The 16,472-nt window shown below is 44.9% G+C and overlaps 1 protein-coding gene across 4 annotated transcripts in view; it reads left to right on the forward strand.

The window, feature by feature from the left end:
* The first annotated feature begins 12,708 nt into the window (after window positions 1-12,708).
* LOC124031434 (protein kinase C delta type-like) overlaps window positions 12,709-16,472 on the forward strand; it is a 34,008-nt gene continuing 30,244 nt past the window's right edge. For all 4 annotated transcript variants that reach the window (XM_046342659.1, XM_046342661.1, XM_046342662.1 and 1 more), the window contains exon 1: window positions 12,709-12,928. The gene's annotated coding sequence lies outside the window, so the exon portion shown is untranslated. The remainder of the gene's footprint in view (window positions 12,929-16,472) is intronic.

Consider the following 16,472-nt stretch of genomic DNA (forward strand, 5'->3'; position numbering starts at 1 on the left):
GGACTCTGTCTCTACTGTGGTAGAGCGGGCCATTTTATCCACTCCTGCCCGGTAGTAAGCATGAGGCTACTATCGGGTGGTGTCACCACAGAGAAGACCTCATCATCTACTCTCCTCCCGGTAAGACTAAGATGGGCCACCCACACGCACGACACCCAAGCCTTACTGGACTCAGGAGCAGAGGGTAATTTCATGGACTTCAAGCTCGCTCACAAACTCCAGATTCCTATCACCTCACTCACGCACAAGATATCCGTCAACGCTCTCAATGGTCAAGAACTCCCCAACATTTCTCACACCACTGAACCTATCACACTCATCACTTCTGGCAATCACACTGAGACACTATCATTTCTACTCATGGACTCACCCCTTGCACCATTAGTTCTCGGCCACCCTTGGCTCACCCAACACAACCCCAGAGTTGACTGGGTTCATAAATCTATATCCATGTGGAGTAACAAGTGTCTTGAGTCCTGTTTAGTGTCTGCTTGTTCGTCTGTGTCTGATTCTGTGTTTCTAGAGGAGGCAGTGAATTTGTCTAACGTGCCCGTTGAATACCTTGACCTGAAGGAGGTGTTCAGTAAGTCCCGTGCTGCTTCTCTTCCTCCGCATCGTCCCTATGACTGTGCAATAGAATTATTGCCAGGTGAGTCTCCGCCTAAAGGCAAGTTATATTCACTCTCTGTTCCGGAGAGGGAGGCTATGGAGAGATACATCTCTGATTCTCTGGCATCTGGATTCATTCGTCCTTCCTCTTCTCCAGCGGGGCGGGGTTCTTCTTTGTGGGGAAGAAGGACGGATCTCTGCGTCCTTGCGTTGATTACCGTGGGTTGAATAACATCACAGTGAAGAATACCTATCCCTTACCGTTGATGTCCTCAGCCTTTGAAAGGTTACAGGGAGCATCCGTGTTCACTAAGTTGGAATTACGTAATGCATATCATTTGGTTCGCATAAGGGGGGGGGGGACGAATGGAAGACCGCGTTTAACACCCCCAGAGGGCACTTCGAATATTTGGTCATGCCTTTTGGGCTATCCAACTCCCCAGCGGTTTTCCAGGCACTCGTCAATGACATGCTGAGAGATATGATTGATCAGTTCATATATGTTTACCTGGATGACATACTGATTTTTTCTTCTTCTCTCCAGGAACACGTTCAGCACGTCAGACGAGTGCTTCAGAGGTTGTTGGAGAATGGACTTTTTGTCAAGGCAGAGAAATGCATTTTTCATGCACAATCAGTTCCATTCCTAGGTTACATCGTCTCGACTGAAGGTATTCGCATGGATCCTGACAAGGTTAAGGCTGTGGTGGATTGGCCTAGCCCAGATTCCCGTAAGGCCCTACAGAGGTTTCTTGGATTCGCCAATTTCTACCGGCGTTTCGTTCGCAACTTTAGTCAGATAGTCGCTCCTCTTACCGCCTTAACCTCCCCCAGAGTGACGTTCAGGTGGTCCGATACAGCCGAGGCTGCATTCGCCAAACTCAAGAGCCGCTTTGTTTCGGCTCCCATCCTCATAGCTCCCGATCCCTCGCGTCAGTTCGTGGTGGAGGTGGACGCTTCAGAGGTGGGGGTAGGTGCAGTACTTTCCCAACGTTCCTCTTCTGACGACAAGATGCACCCTTGCGCGTTCCTTTCCCATCGGTTATCACCTGCGGAACGCAACTATGACATTGGCAACAGAGAGTTGTTGGCAGTGAAGTTAGCACTGGAGGAGTGGCGCCATTGGTTAGAGGGGTCGGGGGTACCTAATATATGCCATTTAGCAGACGCTTTTATCCAAAGCGACTTACAGTCATGTGTGCATACATTCTACGTATGGGTGGTCCCGGGGATCGAACCCACTACCCTGGCGTTACAAGCGCCATGCTCTACCAACTGAGCTACAGAAGGACTTTTATAGTTTGGACCGATCACAAGAATTTGGAATATATCAGAACCGCCAAGCGACTCAACTCCAGGCAGGCGCGGTGGGCACTCTTTTTCGGACGTTTTGACTTCTCTCTCTCGTATCGCCCGGGTTCCAAGAATGTCAAACCCGATTCCCTTTCTCGCATTTTTGACCATTCCGAACGCCCATCCACTCCCGAGTGCATCCTACCCGGGACCCTAGTGGTCTCCACACTCACATGGGAGGTTGAATCGAGGGTCAAAACGGCCTTAGAAGGGGTAACGCCTCCGCCCGGTTGCCTGCCTAATCGGTTGTTTGTGCCGGAGGGGTGTCGGTCCGATGTTATTCGGTGGGGGCATTGCTCCAACGTAGCGTGTCATCCAGGAGTCCGCCGCACTAGCTTTTTGGTTAAGCAACGCTTTTGGTGGCCACTGATGGCTCGTGACATTCACAGTTTCGTCTTGGCTTGTTCGGTTTGTGCCACTGGGAAGACTTCTAATCGACCCCCAGATGGGTTACTCCAACCGCTGTCGGTCCCTTCGAGACCCTGGTCCCACATCGCGCTAGATTTTGTTACCGGCCTTCCACCCTCCCAGGGTAACATTTACATTTTACATTTAAGTCATTTAGCAGACGCTCTTATCCAGAGCGACTTACAAATTGGTGCATTCACCTTATGACATCCAGTGGAACAGCCACTTTACAATAGTGCATCTACATATTTTAAGGGGGAGGGGGGTGAGAAGGATTACTTTATCCTATCCTAGGTATTCCTTAAAGACGTGGGGTTTCAGGTGTCTCCGGAAGGTGGTGATTGACTCCGCTGTCCTGGCGTCGTGAGGGAGTTTGTTCCACCATTGGGGAGCCAGAGCAGCGAACAGTTTTGACTGGGCTGAGCGGGAACTGTACTTCCTCAGTGGTAGGGAGGCGAGCAGGCCAGAGGTGGATGAACGCAGTGCCCTTATTTGGGTGTAGGGCCTGATCAGAGCCTGGAGGTACTGAGGTGCCGTTCCCCTCACAGCTCCGTAGGCAAGCACCATGGTCTTGTAGCGGATGCGAGCTTCAACTGGAAGCCAGTGGAGAGAGCGGAGGAGCGGGGTGACGTGAGAGAACTTGGGAAGGTTGAACACTAGACGGGCTGCGGCGTTCTGGATGAGTTGTAGGGGTTTAATGGCACAGGCAGGGAGCCCAGCCAACAGCGAGTTGCAGTAATCCAGACGGGAGATGACAAGTGCCTGGATTAGGACCTGCGCCGCTTCCTGTGTGAGGCAGGGTCGTACTCTGCGGATGTTGTAGAGCATGAACCTACAGGAACGGGCCACCGCCTTGATGTTAGTTGAGAACGACAGGGTGTTGTCCAGGATCACGCCAAGGTTCTTAGCGCTCTGGGAGGAGGACACAATGGAGTTGTCAACCGTGATGGCGAGATCATGGAACGGGCAGTCCTTCCCCGGGAGGAAGAGCAGCTCCGTCTTGCCGAAGTTCAGCTTGAGGTGGTGATCCGTCATCCACACTGATATGTCTGCCAGACATGCAGAGATGCGATTCGCCACCTGGTCATCAGAAGGGGGAAAGGAGAAGATTAATTGTGTGTCGTCTGCATAGCAATGATAGGAGAGACCATGTGAGGTTATGACAGAGCCAAGTGACTTGGTGTATAGCGAGAATAGGAGAGGGCCTAGAACAGAGCCCTGGGGGACACCAGTGGTGAGAGCGCATGGTGAGGAGACAGATTCTCGCCACGCCACCTGGTAGGAGCGACCTGTCAGGTAGGACGCAATCCAAGCGTGGGCCACGCCGGAGATGCCCAACTCGGAGAGGGTGGAGAGGAGGATCTGATGGTTCACAGTATCGAAGGCAGCCGATAGGTCTAGAAGGATGAGAGCAGAGGAGAGAGAGTTAGCTTTAGCGGTGCGGAGCGCCTCCGTGATACAGAGGGGTAAGACAGTTGTTTTGACCGTGGTGGACCGGTTCTCGAAGGCGGCTCATTTTATTCCCTTGCCTAAATTACCATCTGCCAAGGAGACAGCGGTAACTGTCGTGGATCACGTCTTTCACTTACATGGCCTGCCGATGGACGTAGTTTCTGACAGGGGGCCCCAATTTGTGTCCAAGTTTTGGCAAGAGTTTTGTAGGTTACTGGGAGCGAGTGTCAGCCTGTCTTCAGGATTTCATCCCCAGAGCAACGGTCAAACGGAGAGGGCCAACCAAGATTTGGAGAGAGTGTTGCGATGTTTGGTTTCTAAGAATCCCTCTTCCTGGAGTCAACAACTCTCTATGGTTGAGTACGCTCACAATTCGTTGCCAGTGGCAGCCACGGGTCTCTCTCCGTTTGAGTGTAGTTTAGGTTACCAGCCACCTATCTTTCCCAGTACGGAGTCCGAGGTCACTGTTCCCTCCGCTCACGCTTTCATCCAGAGGTGCCGTCACGCATGGAGCAGAGCCCGTGAGACTTTTCTCCGGGTGGGGGCGCGCACCAAGGCTAAGGCCGATCGCCACCGGTCGAAGCCTCCGGTATACGTCGTTGGCCAAAGAGTGTGGCTTTCCACTAAGAACATTCCACTCCGATCCGTTTCGAACAAGCTTGCCCCCAAATTTATCGGCCCGTTCAGAGTCACCAGGATCATTAGTCCAGTGGCGGTCCGGCTCAAGCTTCCTCCGGCATATAGGAGAATTCATCCTACCTTTCATGTGTCTAAAATAAAACCTGTGTTTCAGGCACGCATTAACCCGCAAGTCCCGGTTCCCCCGCCGCCACGACTTGTTGATGGGGAACCCACCTTTTCTGTCAATCGTATTTTGGACCCTAGAAGGAGGGGACGCGGATTCCAGTACCTGGTGGACTGGGAGGGTTACGGCCCGGAGGAGAGAAGTTGGGTACCTGCTAGGGACATTCTGGATCACTCCCTTATCGATGATTTCAATCGACAGGTAAATTCGCCTGGGAACGCCAAGAGGCGTTCCTAGGGGGGGGGGGGATTGTCACGGTTCATGAATCCACTGCCTCCCTCTCTCTTTCTATTTCTCTCTCTCTCTCTCTCTCTCTCTCTCCCGTGTTTGTGTGGGCGTGGTTCCCAATCTCGGCCTGATTGTCTGCGCCAGCTGGAACCACTTATCTTCCCTTTATATGTTCTGTAACCAGTGTTTCTTGTTGTCAGATCGTTGTTACTTCCCTGAGGTTGTGTTGTTACTTCCCTGAGGTTGTGTCGTGTGTCAGTGCTCATCTCTCGCCGCCCTTGTGTGGATTATCTGCTGTGCTCCTTCCTTCCCATCCAGACACACTCCCCTGGATTTCTCAGCACGCTATCACCGGAAGATGCGCCCTAGTCCCTGGGTCGGATTCCGTCTGAGTACAGTCTGTCTGTCCTGTTGCTGCTATAAATTGTAATCATTAAACCATCGTTGCTTGCATCTTGCATCCGCCTCTGTATTGTCACACTCCCCTTTTGAAGACTATGCAATACAGTTTTTGAGAGAACCTCAGACACACACATCAGAAACATACACAATGTGATGCCTTTTACTTCAATTCCCCTCTCCACATAACATGGGTTAAAGCTGGTTTATGATACGCATCATACACATTGAAAGATTCCAGTCTCTTATTTTCATTGTGATTGTTGTATTATATGATGTTATGAGGTGATGATCGATATTACTGGTATGGCTGTAGTAGGCATTGGCATGTCATCAGCCTTTGACACACTCATATCTCAGGTATGTACCTAAACAGGTGTGTCTCTGGGCTCCTGTGGTTGTTGTTTCTGTGTCACTATGCTGCCTACCTGCAGTATTCTAAAGCATGTGGGGTTTCCTGATTCATTTTTATGTATTTTTACAGTATATCCGTGTGATGACATTTGGGAGCAGTATTCCAAGTGCATGTTGTGTTGAGTCTTGAGAACAGTAACTGTGAAGGGCTTATGATACGGACTCTACCTCAAGTCTACAGGTTCTATCTCTACAGGTGCATTCATCCCATGCTGTCTTTGTGCCTACCCTGCTTCCCTGCTAGGACTGAACTGATGGGAATATGACACAAATAAGATAAGCTAATTAGCCAGATCAAAGAGTTCCACTGAGCCCCATCCAACCAGCAGACCAGGGAAAGGAATGCAGCAGCTGGTATGAATAATTAAAGTTAAGAAAAAGCACAAAACATTTTGTCCTACTTCTTTTCAACGCCTGCAATATTAATGGCCACAAGTTAAACAGAACACTGAAGGCCAACGGCAAGAGCTTTCCAGCAAAACAAGACCTTGTTTTCATTTTAATGTCTGATCCAACCAGGTCCCCTGAAACTATTTCAAAGCTTGGGTTTGATCCCAGAGTACACAGACTAACAGAACCTTATTAAGGTCAGTGAGGAGAGGAGAAATGGGGGGAACTTGTCAAAGTGACAGTATGGGAGAGGACAGAAGACTGGAAGATGTACGGTGCAGGGGTTGAGGGGTCATGTGGAAGTATGAAGTATGTTGGGATATGTTAGATAAAGATAGAAAGATGGAGTGAGTGAGATTAGAGGAAGCAGTGAAGGATGGATGAAGAAAGAAATGGGGTTGCTCTAGTTACCACCATCCCTGGAGTCAATGTGTCCCAATACTAAGTCAGTGCTGAGAATGAAAGAGAGGGAGAGAAACAGAGAGAGAGAGAGACTACGGAAAAAAAAAATCCCTCGCTAAAGAACCTGAAAGACATTTTGCTCTACTTTTCGCTAATCCATCATGTCCTTTCCCACTGGGCACAGACATCAGTTCAACGTCTAGTTTTGATTTACATTTGGTTGAGTTGTCAACTAAATGTCACCATGTCTTTGCTTTTAGGTTAAAAGTTGGGTGAAAGAAATAAAAATATGAGATGCCCTTATGTTGATGACTTTTTGCTAATACTATTAGTTTTCGACGTTGATCCAACATAATCACATTTTTTGTCTAAATTATTTGGAAACAACATTGATTCAACCAGTTGTTTTGCAAGTGGGTTGTGCTCTCCCTCTACCTGAGCCTGTCTCCCCTTGTTCTCAGTGTTTCTCTCTCTCTCTGCAGGAGCCAAGGAAAGAGGAATCAGAGACGGGTCACTGTGAACATGCTCAGATCAATGGAGTCTGTCTGTGTTCTGAAGTGCCCTCGAGGTGAGAGTGGAGCTCTAAAGATATACAATGACAATTCTGTCCCTCCTTGGAAAGTTTTGGATCCACAATCAGGAGAGAGTGATTCATTGACTGGTGGAGGGATGTAGAAAGAGAGAGAGAGAGAGAGAGTCAGAGAAAGGTTATGTTTAATTGAGGCATTTTTTAATTAAAAGGGCTTTTCTCTCCAGTGGTTCCAGTGTGACCTTTCCTCCTTGTCAGCATTCCAGGGATGGTCCATCCTCTACACTGCAGACAGGAAACACCTGACCAGGCTTCAGGATCAGGGGTCAGTTAATCATCAGGAAGCATGGTGTTTATTTGAAAATAAATAAGTCATTTTTTTTTTAAAGCAGGGCGTTCGATTTCTGTGGAAGTCCAAAGTAAGAAATGGAGAGTACAGTACACAGGAAGGGATAATGTGTTTACCAATAGAACATCTAGTTCAGATTTAGTACAGAACATATTTTGAGCTTCAGATCAGAATGTACTAGTGTCCATTCGATAATCAGGCCATCTATGTCATCTACAGTATAGGCTAGCATGGCATGTAAAGCATGTCAAACAGATGGACAAGCCTCTAGGTGTTTGTCATTTCTTCAAAAGTTTGAGATAAAAAAAAAATCAGTTAGTCAGTGGCTAAAATAGGAAAGTAAGGTTTTGCTGCTTTTCGAGAGCGATAAGTGTTCAATAAAGTGTTTGAATGTTTGACACTCACACTGTCTCCATGTATGTGTAAAACATCTCAGTGTTGGCCAGAGCAAAATGGATTGGTTTATCACATGCTTGTGTGTAAGCCGATTTAAACGGGAAGCTGATATCTCACTCTCCGCGTGTGCGCACACTCGCACCACAAATAGTAGCCTATTCGTACAGAAGGCCACTGTGTCAGTTTAAGAGCAATGTTATGGTTTGATGAAGCTCACGTGAATAAAGACAGGCTTTAGGACATGTGAAGGAAGGAGACAAGAGGAAGTGAAAAATGACAGGAGGAGACGAAGAAGAGAGAATGGATGGAATAGTAAGAGAGGAAGGACATATAGAGGAAGGTTTGCTTCTTTAGCAGAGGTCAGGATGAAAGGACAATTCTCTCATTTTTTAGGTGTTTTTGCTTTGCCCTCCATCTATCCCTTCCTCTCATTACACACCCTGATGTTTGCCCTGGCACCATAGGGACAACAGCAGCAGGCATAACCGCAGGAAACGTCTGTGTTCCCTGCCCTAACGTCCAGTGCCAATATGAAAACAAAGTTACACACTGTCTGGGGCAGGACACACACTCTAAAAGTAAAGATTCCTGGAGGATCCTTTAGGGGCTCTTCAAATTGAAACTGTGGGGGAACCTATGAGTTCTTCAAAGAACCCCTTTTAATGGATCCCCTAAGCAGAATAAAACATCTTAATACGAGGTAAACTCCTAGCAGAGCCCCAAGTCCAATGGGTATATCCTCTGGCGTGTTGATGTTAATGTGTTCATGTTCTACGTATCCATAGCCAGAATGATTTTGCTGTTCATGGTGATCAAACAGGTTTCCTGTTATATTCATCAGAGGTGAAGTCTGTGAATCCCCAAAAAATGTGTTATATAGATGTTTAACAAAACATGCGCCTCAGCTACTAGCCTCCAACATATTCTTATAGCATACATATTCTTACCTCTGTTGGTTTTCTGTTTTAGAAAGATTTGCACTTATATGAAAAGATAGATGGAATCATCATAAAACAATATCAACTTAGACCATGCAAGGGACAAACCTTACCTTAAATTGAAGTGTAACGGCAGTCCTCTTCGTCTGAGGAGGAGTAGGAAGGATCGGACCAATATGCAGCTTGGTAAGTGTTCGTCATCTATTTAAAATGCCCTGAACACTAAAATACAACGTAAACAAAAAGAACACCCGAAACAGCTCAGTCTGGTAACTAATACGAAGAGAGAAAACAACTACCCACAACCCATAGTGGGAAAACAGGCTGCCTAAGTATGGTTCTCAATCAGAGACAACGATTGACAGCTGTCTCTGATTGGGAACCATACCAGGCCAAAGACATAGAAATCTAACACACAAAACAAAACCTAGAATGCCCACCCCAACTCACGCCCTGACCAAACTAAAATAGAGACATAAAAAAGGAACTAAGGTCAGGACGTGACATGACAGCATTACTACAACCGATCGGAGAGTGACCTAAGTTCATCTTTCAATCACACATATGCTCCTAAAACCAATGAGGAGATGGGATGCCGGACTTGCAGTGCTTTGAGCATCACAAATAGAACCCATTTCTATTTTAGCGCCTGGCCACACAGACGGTCGCAGAGGTACACATGGTGTGGGTGCAATGATTGAATAACATGTATGTGTACATTTATTTTGCAACGCTCGTGCACGAGACGCGAGCCATGTGGTCAGCATGTAAGGTTCTTCAAGGAACTTTGAGGGTCTTAGAAGAACCCTTGTTGAGCCCCTCATTTTTTAGAGTGCACAGCAGTGGTATCCCACACATCATAATCAGAGCTAAATTAATGGTATAGAAGACAAGTCAAACGTACCACTGTTTTAACACTGGAATGTGATGACAGCACAGGAGAACAATCTGACAAAAGTAAGGTTAACAAAAGCCAAGCATCTCTTTCACACTAAGGTTGACTGTACACTGTACATGCTAAACACATGCATACTTTAGGAAAATAACCAACCTAAAATATATTGTGTGTGTGAAATAGTACAATAACATTTACATGACCTTCCCTTGTCTAGGGAATGTGCTACGTCTATACCATTTACACAAGACAGTACACAAACACATTAATAACACACTTTACTTTCTTCTCTCACAGCAGTGCCACGGTCATAGGTACGACATAAGCATTAGGAGGTTGAATATGATTACTCAACCACTGGCACCTCTTATTAGAAACCTCTGTCTTTTATTTAAAAGTTGGGAGTACAACACCACACCATGGTGATTATGGTTGATGAAAAACCAAATCTGTGTCAGCATTCACTTCCAATTAGAAATACAAGTCTGTGTGACACCAATACACTTTGAATGGGACTACAAATAGCCCTATAGAAGCTGGGACAGATTGGCTAAATTTAGAAGCTTCTTGTCTCTTATAGCCAGAGAGGTGGGCGGGTGGGGTATGATGACTCTTGATTCACTGCCTTGTATGGGTGAGGAGGATGGATGGCTGGGAGCATGTAGGTGGGACTGGGTTGGTTTAACCAAGCCTCCAAACGCAGTTTCTGGCTGCTCTAACCCAGGGATCATCAACTAGATTCAGCCGCGGGCCGTCACTTTCTTGAGCGGATGGTCGGGGGGCCGGAACATAATTATAAATAATTTATAGAATACAAATTGACCGCAAGAAGCCCAAACAGATGTTTGACTAAAACGTAACCTTTTCAAACCTTGCTGGCATTTGTATACGATCACATCCTGTCTTTCTATTACATGTGGGAATACTTGGAAACCGATTTCTTAAATGAAGATCACTTAGAGCTGATTTTTTTATATCCAACAATTAAACTTCCCCTAAAAAAAACCTAATATTTATTTATTGCTCAGAAAACTTGGGGGGCCAAATAAATCCCTGCTCTAACCTATGGAGTGAGGGACTACATTTTCTCTGTGTGTGTGTGTGTGTGTGTGTGTGTGTGTGTGTGTGTGTGTGTGTGTGTGTGTGTGTGTGTGTGTGTGTGTGTGTGTGTGTGTGTGTGTGTGTGTGTGTGTGTGTGTGTGTGTGTGTGTGTGTGTGTGTGTGTGTGTGTGTGTGTGTGTGTGTGTCTGACCTCTGCCAAAAACATGTTTTCCTGGAAAGAAAGTTACAGACGCAGCCTTGAATTCTGTGGCCTATTCATGAACTTTACTGGGTTTTATTTTCAACATATAAACATTGGCTAAAAATCCATTGGAACATTTAGAGGACTGAATCTTGTTGATACTGTTTGTTACAAAAAAAACATCAACCTGAATATTATTCTTTGGAGAGATGTCTCCAAGCAGTGAAAAGGACAAATGTGGTAAAAATAGATTCTCAAGGGCAGACAAATCACAGGAGCCTGTCCTCCCCAAATGAGGTGCCACTGGCCACCTGTGGCAAACATTTAGATGACTGCATCTTATAGGTACCATTGTTGATACTGTTTGTTACAACAATAGAAACCTGTATGTCTTCTTCGAGGCATGTCTCCAAGCAGTAAAAATGACATATGTGGTAAAACTAGATCCTCAAGGGCATTGTACTGTGCTGGTAAATGTACAATCTCTCTATCTCCAATTGATTGTACAATATACATACATACAGTACCAGTGAAAACTTTGGACACACCTACTCATTCTATGGTTTTTCTTTATTTTTACTACTTTCTACAGTGTAGAATAATAGTGAAGACATCACAACTATAAAATAATACATCATGTAGTAACCTAACACAACATGCCATTAGAACACAAGAGAGTGATGGTTGCTGATAATGGGCACCTGTACGCCTATGTAGATATTCCATTAAAATTCAGCTGTTTCCAGCTACAATAGTAATTTACAACATTAACAATGTCTACATTGTATTTCTGATCAATTTAATGTTATTTTAATGGACAAAAAAACGTAATTGTCTTTCAAAAACAGGGACATTTCTAAGTGAGCCCAAACCTTTGAACAGTAGTGTATATATTATATTTGAGATTCTTCAAAGTAGCCAACAGCTTTGAACACACTTAGTATTCTCTCAACCAGAATCACCTGGAATGCGTTTACAAGAGTCTTGAAGGAGTTCCCACATATACTGAGCCCTTGTTGACTGCTTTTCAGGTCAGGTAATTGTGGAGGCCAGATCATCTGATGCAGCACTCCATCGCTCTCCTTCTTGGTCAAATAGCCCTTACACAGCCTGGAGGTGTGTTGGGTCATTGTCCTGTTGAAAAACAAATGACAGTCCCACTAAGCCCAAACCGGATGGGATGGCATATCGCTGCAGAATGTGGTGGCAGCCATCCTGGCTAAGTGTGCCTTGAATTCTAAATAAATCAGTGACAGTGTCATCAGCAATGCACCCCCACACCATCACACCTCCTCCTCCATGCTTCACAGTGGGAACCACACATGTGAAGATCATCCGTTCACCTACTCTGCGTCTCACAAAGACACAGCGGTTCGAACCAAAAAATCTAAAATTTTGGACTCACCAAGCAATTCTCTTATTATTATTGGTGTCCTTTAGTTGTGGTTTCTTGGCAGCAATTCGACCATGAAGGCCTGATTCACGCAGTCTCCACTGAACAGTTGATGTTGAGATGTGTCTGTTACGGAAACTCTGTGAAGCATTTATTTGGGCATCCATTTCTGAGGCAGGTAACTCTAATGAACTTATCCTCTGCAGCAGAGGTAAATCTGGGTCTTCCTTTCCTGTTGCGGTCCTCATGAGAGCCAGTTTCATCATAGCGCTTGATGGTTTTTGCGAGTGCACTTGAAGAAACTTCCAAAGTTTGTGGGTTTGTGATATGGAGTTTGGAGACATGTTTATTTTGACAATATAAATAACAACTTATATAAACAACTGCAACACTGCCATGTTGCACTGAGTCTTTCTGTTGGAAAACCACATTAATGTTCGACTTTCAGATGTTGCAGATGCACCTCCCCCGACTTCACTCCTCGACTTTCGTCTACAACAGTCGGTTGCTTTCGCCTCACCACTCAAACGAAACCCCTCTCTCTCTCTCACACTCACTCTCTTGGGAATGCACCTGCCCGACGTCACCAATGACAAGCCTGCGAGTGAGCGAACGGTCGAATGTTTCCTCAAACACACTCTATATTTCCAGTGTAAGATACCTGTCAGTCTAGGTGCCGAGCACAAGGGAAAGCAAACTTGATCAGGAACACTTTGCACACGAAGGTAAGTCGACTCCCTAACTTTTAAATCATTGCAACAGTATTGGAGGAAATCTTCAATAGTTGACAGAATTAAGATACTTGACAAATCAGACAGTATAACTGCACATTGACAGCACCAGGGGAGGACTTACTTTCGATATTCGCACACGTGCATTATATATATTTTTAAAACTAATTTTAGTGTATTTTAAAGTTTGAGTGAGACTTTGACACTACCGCGTCTGCTGATTGTTGAAAATGAGCAAGTTGGCTACAAAATAATCACCGCGGTAAAGTGTTCGGTAACCTATGCGCGCTTCAAAGCACAAAAACCGTTGCGAGAACCCTCCATCTCTGTTGATGTAGGTAACCTATGTTCTGTAGGAATCCTTACACAAACTTTTCTCGATTGCTCTTGGTAGATTTAACTGTCTTGTCAAATGTGTTTTGGTTAGTAATTTAATACGCATTACTCACGCTCAGTTTCTGTGAGAATGAAGTTGAGCAGAAATAAACATCAAGCAATTTATCCTTGTCTAGTGTATTTCTCTCCATGGGTCTTGATGCTATCATGGTATTTAGAATGGATTGCTATTTGTGCGGAGGGATCTTGCTCATTTCAGCCACTGCCAGTCCTTGATGTGTGATATTTCACTTACATTTTTCTCCACACATACCTCAATATTCGAATTATATATTACCATGTTTGCCACAGATATGAGTCACTCCTGTTTGCTAGTGCCACTTGTGATCTAGGAATGTTGCACCACAAGTCCACAACCCCAAATTGTGTAATTTGTTGTCCATGGTGCCAATCACCACATAGTACAGTACGTTTATACAGTATGTGATTTATAAATTAAAGATTTGTAGACACTGGCCCAGTTGTTTTTCAACATGTGTCTGTGCTGCCTACTGAGAGGAAATTTGCAGAAAGATGGTCAACTACTTATTTTGGTGAGGTTGAATTCCTTGTACTCAGTGGTGTCTGGAGAAATTAAGATACTAAAATGTTTCCCAAACAGCACGCCAGGCGAAGGAAATGTGCCCTGTGTGAAAAATGATTTGAGAAACAGTGACATGTACTCTTAAAGACCTGAAAGGCTAAATCCCATATTGGGCCAACTTAAGATGTATTGTGCAGGTCGATGAATATTAGGCATACTATTGAAATTGATAAATGAGGCCGTCACCTGAGTCAGAAATTCACAAGTTTCAGATTCATTTTTTTTCTTGACAACAACATTGAATGTTTTAAGTCCACAACAATGGGGTCTGGGAAAAGTCCACTTTTGATGTCTGGGCAAAATCTAAGAAATTAGGATTTGTGAGTGTAGGTTACCCTTTAATTCAAGTGGCAGCCACCTAGCACTGTTTGGTTAGCGGTGTTTCTGTAGTGCACATGAGATGGAGTTTGCAAAACAGATGGCCACTGGGTTGATGCAAGGTATCATGATATCATTCTACCAGGTAGGCATAGGCTACTTTGTAGCTAGTTAACATTTAATTGAGAAGGTTTCTGGGAAAGCCTTTCCATCTATGGGTCAAAAGACAGTACGGCCTATCATTAGCATCACTATATTTTCCCTGTTCCTTAATTGTTTTAAACCTGGATGTTTTACTTTATATTATGAGGCATGTCTTACTGTCATATCTGCTATGCTCTTTTAGTGAGAGATGTAACGACAATATTTGAAAACGGTGATTAGTAAAGCCAATGGGAGCCTGCCAGAGGAGAAGCCAGTGAGATGATTGTTGTTGTATCGCGTCACCCAGAATGTGTAGACTCTCGAGCAGGAGCAATGACTGCTACTAGTATGTGTTTTGTAATTTATGCCGTAGTGTCAAATCTTACAGCTCTGACACACTCTTTACACACAATGTTATTCAATTCCAAATGTATTGGCTAGATATTTAAACTCTGTGAGACAGCGTGGGTTCCAGAATCCTCAAGACTCTGTGAAGAATGTTGTGGTGTGTGACCCTCCCCCCTGTCTGTGCCACATCATTTAGAGAGTACAGGAAAGAAGGTCCTTCTTTGCTGTCTTATCGGTTAGCCTTCGTTGATACCTAACCTGACCGTTTTTGTACTTGACCATACTACTTCATTGCCTTGCCAATGACTTGTTTGGCAAGACAACAAGTCGACTAAGGCAGAAACAGTGTGTCACCCAGGCTACATATTTTGTCAGATACAGTTTTTCATTATCTCTTTGACAGGCCACAATAGCACAGTAAAGGTAATCCTATACACAGTAGGAGACAGGAGAGGTGTGTCTACTTGCTACTACCTTTGTGACAGCTGCTCAGTGAAGAGCTCCCAAACAAGGAAGCACAACAAATATGGCCAGCTACCCTCTATGGATCTGCTAGAGCACAATGTGTGAGCTTGTACACGTGATTTATAAGTAGGTTTAATTGACTCTGCTTTGATTCTCTCTCTCAAATTGTTAAGCTGAGGCTAAAGACTACTAATAACACTCTACACTAGCATAGCCAATAAGGCAAACTCTTTTTAAGAGGGTGAGTCATCTTTTTGAAGCGCAGCTGTCTTTTTGTCCTTAATCTCTGGAAGGAGAGAGATGGTGGTAGAGCAGAGGTTCCTAAACCTTTTTCGCCAGTAATGACCCCACCATGTAAAAAAGTGATACAATCAACTGGCAATGTTAACTTTTTAAATTGAGACTATGACAGTCTATTAGTAATCCGTTGGTACTTTTGACTATTTCAATCTGAAGGAAGTATGGTATGAAGTGGTCCTTCTGTAGCTCAGTTGGTAGAGCATGGCGCTTGTAACGCCAGGGTAGTGGGTTCGATCCCTGGGACCACCCATAAGTAGAATGTATGCACACATGACTGTAAGTCGCTTTGGATAAAAGTGTCTGCTAAATGGCATTTATTATTATTATTAAGTGACTGAAATGCATCAGAAAGGTATTGGGAAGTTCAGAAGATCATTCAGGCAATCATTTTCAATGATCTTCTTTGTGGAAAAGGACGTAATCATTTAATGACGATTCTCCCCCCCCCCCACTCTGATTTAGTTAGTGTCTGGTCTTGTCCACCTTGTTATAATGAGTCGTGTGCAGCTTGTGGGCATTGTATGACAGACTGTTTGTTTTATAACCCTGTTTGCCACCCTAACACAGACCTTTTGTTGTCTGCTCTGTTGTGGTTTAGGCTACATGACAATGATGTATTATTTATTCATTTTGACCAGAACTGCTCCCAGGCATGGCTCTCAGCACATCACACACAGCGAGAGTGAGTGGAAGAGAAACACGGGTAATTGGGCTGAATCTACAACACGCTCCCGTACTCCATTATTTATCCCAGCAGTTAGAGAGGTGATGAGTTGGCTTCTTTTTTTCCCTTTTTTACACGTTCTGCTACTTATAGTGACACTCTCGAAACACGTTCTCTCTGTCACCCACCTTGGATGACAGCAGTCTAGTAACACCCAATGTTGCCTTCTTACATCATTTAGCATCTCTCAGCACCATGCTTGTCTCCATCCCACCCTGTGGTGTATTGTTTTGTCGGTCTACCTCAGTCCCCACTGTGCT

The sequence above is a fragment of the Oncorhynchus gorbuscha genome, linkage group LG03 (assembly GCF_021184085.1).
Source record: "Oncorhynchus gorbuscha isolate QuinsamMale2020 ecotype Even-year linkage group LG03, OgorEven_v1.0, whole genome shotgun sequence".
In the NCBI taxonomy this organism is placed as follows: domain Eukaryota; kingdom Metazoa; phylum Chordata; class Actinopteri; order Salmoniformes; family Salmonidae; genus Oncorhynchus; species Oncorhynchus gorbuscha.